This window comes from Humulus lupulus, chromosome X (genome assembly GCF_963169125.1).
Source record: "Humulus lupulus chromosome X, drHumLupu1.1, whole genome shotgun sequence".
NCBI lineage: Eukaryota > Viridiplantae > Streptophyta > Magnoliopsida > Rosales > Cannabaceae > Humulus > Humulus lupulus.
Window position 1 is genome coordinate 100,760,893 of NC_084802.1, and position 7,934 is coordinate 100,768,826.

The following is a 7,934-nucleotide window of genomic DNA, read 5'->3' on the forward strand; positions in this document are numbered from 1 at the left end:
GATTGATTTTGGTTGTGTAATAGGAGTAAGGATTGATTATGGGCTAGTTATGATATTTAGACCAAAAGGATGGGGATTCTAGGCTTGAATCTGGGATTGGTTGCTGAATTGGGATGAGAATTTGAGATTGGACTTATGGGAAAATGCTGAGAAAACCCAGAAAATCTAGGTTTGTAGGGCCGCGACCCACCTCTGGGGCGCCGCGGCCGGCATGCCCAGAGGGCCATGGGTGGCTCTCTAACTTGAAGGCGCGTCGCGGCCCTAGGGGGCAAGTCGTGGCCCGCCTCCCCCTGAAGCTTGAGGATTGAGCCTCTGACTTGGGGGCGCACCGCGACCCTTAGGGTCAGGTCGCGGCCCGCCTAGGGATTTTTTTGCCTTAGGTTGGTTTCTACAATTGGTGAGGTTCGGGGGTTCGAACCTAGGTGCTTGGGACAATTTCTACTACCTGGTTTAGTAGAAATCGAGATCCCAGAGGCTAGTTTTTGTCTCCTAAGTATTTTTTTGGATTAGAAGTTGATGATTACCCATTGGCCACTGTGACTAGGTTTATCGCCAAGGCTCAGGACTGAGGATCGTGCTTGGGACCGTTCTGTATTTTCCGCTCGGAATTCAAGGTAAGAAAACTGCACCCTTGTGTGGCTGCATTGAGACTGAGATTCCCTGTATCCGAGTATATGTGTTGTATAACTGTGATATTGTTTGCGAAATATGAAATGATCGGCCTAAGAGTGCCGGGGATGATGCATGCGCACAGGACGAGGCTCGGCCACTGTGAGCCGGGGTAGCTAGATAAACACTGAACTTGGCCTAAGCGAGCCGGAGTCAGTTGAGTAAATAGAGGGCTTGGCCTAAGGGCGCAGACCCTGAGCATTTGTATATTGATTGAGATCTATTACTTAACAAACATGTTTACTGTTAATAATTTGATGCTTATGACTTGTTGAATTTCTAAATAACTGACTTTTGATTGATTGGTTGCAATAACTGATTATGTATCGACTGTTATGGTTTTCTTGCTAGGCCTTGGCTCACGGGTGCTACGTGGTGCAGGTAAAGGCAAGGGTAAGCTGGATCAACCATGAGTTGGAGAGCTCTAGGGGTGAAGTGTACATCGTTAGCTGCTCGTCCGCCATGGCCGAGGGAAAGTACAGGGATAGAGCCTAAAATTTGTGTTTTGCCATTAGAGTGGCTACTGGTTGTATATAACTTTTGAGAATTGTAAATTTGTCTCTTAAACCCTGTTTTTGGGATCCCATGTACCAAACTTCTATTTTAATGAAAATTAACCGTTTATGTTCAAAATCTTTTAAACCTAACCTGGTAATTGACCTTAGGATCACATTACTGTTCAAACGACTTCATTAGCAAGTCTTGCACTATTTTAAAACACATAGTGTAACAGTCTTGGTTATTCAGGGTGTTACAAGTACCTTTGACGTGGCACCTTGGAACTTCATGATCATTTGTTCAAGTATCATATTGAATACTTGTTAATTCCGAGCTTATCTCTTGTGACCCTACATTTCGAGGCTATTTATTTATTCTTGAAATTTTGGTGCAACATTTTGCCCCTCAAAAGTGTTTGTTTGAATCCTATGAGAAGAGAAATTTTGAACTTCACTTTCGAGAAACGTGCCCATCTATCACACTCGAGTGTGAATACGTGTCAACACAAGAATGGATACTATGAGTACTATCTTTCTGCACACATCCTTTCATATTCCCCTTTTTGCCCCCACTTTTCGAGATTAAACGTGGTCCATTGGATCACGCTTTAATATGTGTCAAGGGCCTAGATTCATCCCTGAATGCCACCTTTTTGCCTATTTACCTCCCTCATTCATCTTCTCCATTCTCAGTTTTACTTTCCTAACCTAAGTCTGAGAATCACTATAACAGTGTATGGCCTTAGCTTTCAGCTCAAAAGCTACTCGGAGCGTTGCTAACAATGCCTCATATTCAGCCTCATTATTTGACGCCTCGAAGACAAATCTTAAGGCTGAGTGAAACCTATTTCTTGATGGGGTTATTAGGATAGTGCCTGCCCCCGATCCGTTCTCATTGGAGGATCCATCAACATAAAGTCTCCACAGCTTGCGAGCTGGGGTTATGACTTCTTTGTTGGTTAGTCCTGTACATTCAACTATAAATTCAGCCAAGGTCTGACCTTTTATCGTTGTTCTCGGGTGGTATGTGATCTCGAACTGCCCAAATTCAACCGCTCACTTTAATAGTCTTCAAGATGATTAAGGTTTTTCTAATATCTGTCTTAGTGGCTAATCAGTCAACACATGAATAGGATGCACTTGAAAGTAAGGTCGAAGCTTCGAGACGCATGAACTAGGCATAGTGCTAGTTTTTTCCATCACTGGATATATTGATTTAGCTCCTAGTAGCGTTTGTTGACGTGGTAGACCAGTATTTGTACTTTCTTATCCTCCTAAACAAGTGTTTCCTTGATTGCATGCTCGGTTGTAGCGAGGTATAAGTACAATATTTCCCCCATGACTAGTTTGGATAAGATTGGTGGCTTAGCGAGGTGCTTTTTGAGAGCCTGAAAGGCGAGCTCGCACTCGTCTGACCATTCGAACTTCTTGCCCCCTCTCAAAAGATTAAATAATGGTAGGCACTTGTCTGTGGATTTTGAGATGAACCTACTTAAAGCAGCCATTCGTCCAATTAAAATCTGGACATATTTATGCTTTTGAGGTGAAGGCATATCGATTAATGCTTTGATCTTATCCGGGGTTTCCTTGATGCCTCGAGCATTCACTATAAATCCTAAGAACTTTCCCGAAGATGCCCCGAATGAGCACTTTTGTGGCTTGAGTCTCATGTTATACTTTCAAAGTATAGTGAAGCATTCTATGAGGTCATCAACATGGTTATTATTGTGTTTGGACTCGACTAGAATGTCATCCACATACACTTCCATGTTATTTCTGATTTGCTCGGCAAACATTCTATTTACTAGTCTTTGGTACATCGCTCCAACACTTTTGAGCCCGAAAGGCATCACGTTGTAACAATATAGCCCTTTATCCGTCATGAAGCTCGTATGCTCCTGGTCGGGTGCATACATTGCTATCTAGTTATATCCAGAATATGCATCCATGAATGACATGATATCGTGATCGAGGTTGCATCAACGAGCTGATCGATTAGAGGTAACAGAAAAAAGTCTTTCAGGCATGCTTTGTTGAGGTTTGAATAATCGATGCAAGTTCGCCACTTGCCACTCAGTTTCGGGACCGCTACTGGGTTAGCTATCCATGCTGGGTAGAAAGCATCTCGATTAAATTGATTTGCCTCTTTTGACCTCCTCTTTCAAGGCCTTTTTTCTCTCGTTGTTGATAACTCTTGAATAAAGAGTTATTTTTCATACTTTTAAGCTTATTAATATAGAATTAGGTTGAGTGATGTTTGTGTATGTTTGTTATTTTCTTTCCTTTTTGTGTTTTTGTGTTCTTTTTTGTGTTTTAGAGCTGAAAGTAGCAAATCAGGAGTTCATGCATGAATTTGTCCAAAGAAAACAATGAAAAGTGAATTGGCTCTTAATTGTATATTTTGTGTTGAAATATCAGGTTTTGTTAGAGTAAAAGAAGTTTTGCTGGAGCATTTTTAGCAGTATTGAAAGATGAGAATTCAACATATAAAGGATAGGAATGTGGCATGTCATTAATTGACTTGTCAAAGGGAGGTGCGGTGGCAAAAATAAGAGTTTTTGGCTGCATTTTAAAGGAGAAAATTATGGAAGAATGGAGAGTATCATGTGTGGGAGGCTTGGAGGGAATTTTTGGCACATTAGAAAAGAGGGTTTTGCACCCTAGCTGAAGAAAAAGAATGAACAACCTCCATTTACCCAATTAAGCCATCTTTGAGAGGGAGAGCACCAAGTACAAGAGAGATTGACAGCACGAAAAAGGAAGAATAGGAAAAGAAGAGAAGATTGATTCCATCATTATTTTTGGGCTATTTCTTCTCCTTTGTTATTCCTTTCCTATTTTATTTTAGTATTTGGTGTTTGAACTCCCATGGGCAGATTTAATTTTGTATTTGTGTTTCTTATTTTAGCCATGAACTAGATATTTCGAGGCTTGGATTATTAATGAAATCTATTTCTTATTTCATAATTTCTAGCACTTTATCTTAGCAATTTACCCATTTGTTCATTAAAATGTGCTTATTAATGATTTCTTGTTGTTGATTGGCCACCAATGGCAAGATATTGAGTTATATTTGTGCTGAGAAGTTTGAATATAATGGATATATTTTAATGACACAAGTGGATAATCTTGTTAGGTTATGTTTGTGAATAGAATAGGAATGTGTTATTTACCTTGTGTAACAATTATGAATTGATGCTTAATTCTGGATTCTTAAACTTGATTGGCATAGGAATATGTAAAATTAGGTGAAAGAATTAATACCATAGGATTTGGAAAAGTTCTATGAGCTTGTTTTGAATTCTTGTTAACTCTAGGTAATTTTGCTACAACAAAACGTTCAAGTTAGTTGACATAGAGGGATTTAATAATTCAAGCCTATTTCAACGAATTAATTTCACCTCACTTTAGATTAGCATTGCAGTTTATTTTTGAGCATTTTTAATTGGTTCCAAGTAGTGTTAGTTTACAAAATCAAAACAATTTAATTTGGTTACTTTTGCAATTGTTTGGTAATTGATTTGTGCGTTAGTTTTAATTTTCAATCCCTATGGAGATGATACTCAACTTATCACTTTATTACTTGTTTTGTGACTGTGTACACTCACATTATTGATAAAAATAAATCACAACAAGTTTTTGGCGCCGTTGTCGGGGATTGAAATTAAAATTTTGTGTATTATTAATTACTTAACAAATTGTTTTTCTTATTTTGTACTAATCTTGTTTGCTTGATCTTGTTCTTAGCTAGGTTGATTTCGTTGCATGAATGAGCATCAAGATTTCGAGTTAGGCCCTATTGATCCCAATATTGGTGTACATTTAGAAGAAGGTTAAGGGAACAACGGGCTCAACTTCACCCTGCTATGGCTCAAGAAGGTGAAGGGGTTGAGGAAATTAGAGCTCAACCCATGCTTAATGCGACAGTTGGAGTTGTTAATGAAGCAGCCAATGCTTTGAATGCCGCTAATGCAATTGTTAAGGCCGATGATAGAGAGAGGGCCATAAGTACGCTGCCCCAATGTTTAACGAGCTAAATCCTAGTATTGTTAAGCTTGAAATTGAAGCAGCTCAATTTGAGTTGAAGCCCGTGATGTTCCAAATGTTGCAGACAGTGGGTCAATTTAGTGGGCTGCCTACAGAGGATCCTCATCTCTATCTTCGGTCATTTTTGGAGGTGAGTGATTCCTTCAAGTTGCAAGGCATTACTGAAGAGTCCTTGAGGTTGAAATTGTTCCTTTTTTTCTCCAAGGGACAAAGCTAGAGCTTGGCTCAATACACTTCATTCTGACTCAGTTACTACTTGGCATGAGCTAGCTGAGAAATTTTTGATGAAGTATTTCCCTCCAACAAAAAATGCCAAGTTTCAGAATGAGATTATTTCTTTTCAGCAGTTGGAGGATGAGTCTGTGTGTGATGCTAAGGAGAGGTTTAAAGAGTTATTGAGGAAGTTCCCACATCATGGTATTCCACATTGTATTCAAATGGAGACTTTTTATAATGGTCTCAATGCCTCCACACGAATGGTTTTGGATACTTCAAAATGGGGGCTATTCTTTCTAATTCCTACAATGAAGCATATGAGATTTTGGAGAAGATTGCCAACAATAATTACCGATGGTCTAATGCTAGAGCTCCAACAGGAAAGAAAGTAGCAAGTATTCATGAGGTAGATGCTTTGACAACTTTGGCCACTCAAGGTACACTTGCACATTATTGATCAAAATAAATCACAACAGTCGTTAAGGAGTCTTCGCTTTTGCAATTTCAGATGGAAGCTTTTGTCGATGTTTAGTGCGTGGCTTAGAACATTGGGACTAATCCCAATCATGTTTGAGTGCAACCACGTAAATACATCCTGGATTTCCCTCAGGAAGCGAATTAATTGCTATCTCGCTTTCTTTACGAGGTTCTTCCTGATTTTCACCACCTTGGTGGTTTCCTTATCATCGAGTTGAATGTCTTCGAGCTCTTCAATGGGACCAAGATTAGACTTATCTTCTTCTTATCTGGGCATGATTTCTTCTTTGACCTTGTAGATTCTTTCTTCAATTTCCTCTATAATTACCAGTGCGTGTTCACTGGCTTGACCTATCCCCTTCATGGAGATACTATAGCACTCTCAAGCTACTAATTGATCTCCTTTCAACGTATCGATACCACTAGGTGTTGGGAATTTTACGACCAAGTGCAAAACAGATGTGACTACTCCCAACCCAATCAGAGCTCGTTTCCCGAGTAGGACATTGTAGGCTGATGGGGTGTCCCCTACTATAAACTCCAACATCTTAGTTATCGAGACTGGAGAGTCTCCTAAGGTCACTGGGAGCTTGATGGATTCTATACTGGCGATTCCCTCTCTTGAGAATTTGTACAAGGTAGTTGCACAAGATTTTAAGTCTCGAACAAACAACCCCAATTTTCCAGGGTCGCTTTATAAAGGATAATTACCGAGCTCCTACTATAGATCAGGACTTGGCGGATCCTCTTGTTCGCGAGCTAGAATGTTATGACCAGGGGTCATTGTGAGGAAATTAGACATAGGAAGCATCTTCTTCAATGAAAGTAAATGGTTGGGATTTGACTTTTTGCTATTTTGGCGCTCATGGTTCAGGCACACAGGGAGATCCATCTCCCGTTTTTAACTCCTGGACATACCTCTTTTGAGCATTTCTGCTCGCCCCTACTATGTGAGATCCCAGCGACAGTTATTACATCTTTTCCATTGATTGGGGGAGGTCGATTATCCTCCCTCATAGGTAGTGTCGCGACTCGTTGATTAGATTGAGCTGGAGCCTAGGCTTGATTTTTGTTTCAGACATAGTATCCGAGGTAACCTCTCAAGATCAGTCCTTTGATCTCGTCCTTGAGTTGCTTGCATTCCTCAGTTGTATGTCTTATGTATTTGTGGAATCTACAAAACTTACTTGAATCCCCATTGGCACATTGATGTCGCATTCCTTCAGGTCATCTAAACAGGACCTAATTTTCATTTTAAACAAATATGTTTTCCTGAGTGTCTGTGAGCTCAGTCTACACAGTGTATATGGAGAAATGCTTATCTCCTTTCTTCTTCTTACCCCTGTCTGTCTTGGGGTTATTTTCTTCATTCTTCTTTCCCTTAGAAGAATTGTCTCCTGAAGGTTGTGTCGCGGATGGCGTGGCCAAGCTCATAGCTGAGTTAATGTTTGTTGTTGTAGTTATTGAGAGGGGAGGATCCAGTTTAAGTGCTGACCTTGCCTCTTATACATTGGCGAACCTTTAAGCTTGAGTGGTGAACTCGACTATCGTTCTCATGGTTTCCTTTGCATATCATCCCAAAGAGGACTTCCTAGTAGGACTCCGGCTCACACTGCCATAAGATGACCATTGTCATCAATGTTGCAAGCTCGGGCTGCCTCTATATTAAACCTCACCAAGTAATTTTTAATGATTCTCCTTGCTGTTGTCTTATATTTTCCAAGGAGGTAGCCTCGGTCTTGATGCTTTTTGTAGCTTGGAATTGTTTCTTGAATTCCTTAGAGAGCTGTTCCCATGACGAGATCGAGTGCCTTCAAAATTTTTCAAACAAACTCTTTGCTGGTCCAGTAAGTGTGGTTGGGAAGAGCATGCATCTGAGCTTATATCTGACATTGCTAGCCCTCATTACTATATTGAAGGTGCTCAGGTGGCTGTCTGGGTCGGTAGTCCCATCGTAGGGTGCCACATGAGGTATCTTGAATTTTTTGGTGAAAGGCGTGCTCGAGATATGTGGAGCAAAGGATTCAA

The 7,934-nt window shown here is 40.3% G+C and overlaps 1 non-coding gene across 1 annotated transcript; it reads right to left on the minus strand.

Moving 5' to 3' along the window:
- Nucleotides 1-5,528: 5,528 nt before the first annotated feature.
- Nucleotides 5,529-5,634, minus strand: LOC133807909 (small nucleolar RNA R71). Its single transcript, XR_009879793.1, has one exon. It is a non-coding gene; the product is annotated as a small nucleolar RNA R71 (small nucleolar RNA).
- Nucleotides 5,635-7,934: the final 2,300 nt, after the last annotated feature.